At 36.0% G+C, this 1,786-nt stretch overlaps 1 pseudogene; it reads right to left on the bottom strand.

Annotated features, from left to right (window-relative positions):
• Positions 1–233: 233 nt before the first annotated feature.
• LOC128572548 (ubiquitin carboxyl-terminal hydrolase 40-like) lies at positions 234–849 on the bottom strand (annotated as a pseudogene).
• Positions 850–1,786: the final 937 nt, after the last annotated feature.

The following is a 1,786-nucleotide window of genomic DNA, read 5'->3' as shown; positions in this document are numbered from 1 at the left end:
ATGAGGCCACAGTCTTCTATTTGTAAAATCATCCAAATACATTTTCCAGGTATTAAAGTACTGAATAAAAGATTAAGTTTCAAGATACTTGCTGCCTTCAATTTAGAAGGAGAATTCTAGGCTATACACAAGTGACTTAGGTTTACAGTAAGAGAAAAATGCAATAATTTTTTTCTAGTAATAAACACTTTAATTTCATGTGGTATTACAGCACACAAGTTTAATTATAGGAATTATAATTTATGATATAATTTATGACTATAATACTCTGGCATATTCACTTGCTTCTCACTGCCATTCTTGTGTCATTTATAAACAATCTGTTTAACGATGTTTCCATGCTATAGATGATTGATGAGGTCATGGCCAGAGGTTCCAAGCTTCCAGATCACCGAAGAGAATTCGATTCAGTTCTTGCACATCATGTTGCCTCATCTCATTGCTGGTCTATCTGCAGCCATCAGTGAGTTCTGCGGATGCAACTTCCTGGTCCAGGACCGGAAGCTGAGCAGATAAGCACTATCACTACAAAGGTATGACTCAAACGTTTGCATCAGACTTATCCTTATCTTTGAACAAACCAAGCTCTTCTGGACCAAGAGAAAATAAAGCTCTGAATTCAGGTGTGAAATGAAGTGTCTAAATAAGGGCATCGAGATGACCAGTTATACCCTGATTTCTGATTCTGCTTACATTGGTGAATTCTCTAGGAGCAGGTGGCTCCAAAACTTTAGTCTTTAATTTTTTCCATTGTCCATACTGATTATTTGGCACACTGGAATAATCCTCTTGAAATAGATCCCTAAACATTGTAGAATGAAACACTACCCGCCTAAAGTCCAGCCCTAATCCCTGCTAGAATACAAAGTGGATGAACTGTCCCCAACTGGGCGCTGCCATATTGGTGTGGGTGGGTCTTGGGAATATGATTTTCTTAATTTTCATTCTTTTTCTAATTATAAAGAATTTTTTTTGAGATCTGAAAATTACATTTGTGAACTTGCCACGGTGTGCTTACAGTGGCAACCCTGTACAAACAACGCAGCAAGTTTCCATAATCTTGGTGTATCAGTGTCTCACAGTTCTGTTCTCATTGACTTGTGTTGGTGTCTTGCTGGGTGATGTTTATTTTTGTTCTTGTGTGTTTTTGTGAGAATGTCAGAGCTTGATTCAGAGCAATGAACAACCTTTTGAAAATTTCTCCTTAAACTTTGCAAGAGCAAAAATGAAATCAGGGGTCTATTAGTCCAAGATTATGGCCCTAAGGCCATGGAGAAAATGGCAGTTTAATAAACTAAAGGGTTTTTAAAAGTAAGATATACTTAGAAAATATAATTTCAGAAAAAATGTATGGGATCAATTATAAATACTACTGTCCAAAGGGTTATTGCTTTTTATATTAGGGCAAAGATGCTAAAATTTGATAGGATTATATTTATGATAATGTCAAAAGAAAGATTTCGATGAACTCAGAATAACTAAAGAGAAAAAAAGGGAAATGGCAGTTTACAAATGAATTGAACATTTTTCTGAGAGGAGACATAGCATCACTGATGAAGATTGGTCAGGGCATCCAGTAATGAGTAGAACTAATGAAAACATTTGCAAAAATTCATTAAGGGGGTGTCAAAATCGTCACCTGACAGTGATAAGCATAGAAGATCTTGGAAACATCAACAGAGAAACAGGACAATCTGAAAATATTGCCTACTAACTCATGGCAGTGCAGCAGTTTGCATCATATTGTGAGGAAGTATTTAGCTAGTGAAGAAATAATTGTATTGGA

This window comes from Nycticebus coucang, chromosome 20, assembly GCF_027406575.1.
Source record: "Nycticebus coucang isolate mNycCou1 chromosome 20, mNycCou1.pri, whole genome shotgun sequence".
In the NCBI taxonomy this organism is placed as follows: domain Eukaryota; kingdom Metazoa; phylum Chordata; class Mammalia; order Primates; family Lorisidae; genus Nycticebus; species Nycticebus coucang.
Note: the sequence above shows the minus strand (reverse complement) of the source record. Positions and strands in the feature narration are given on the sequence as shown.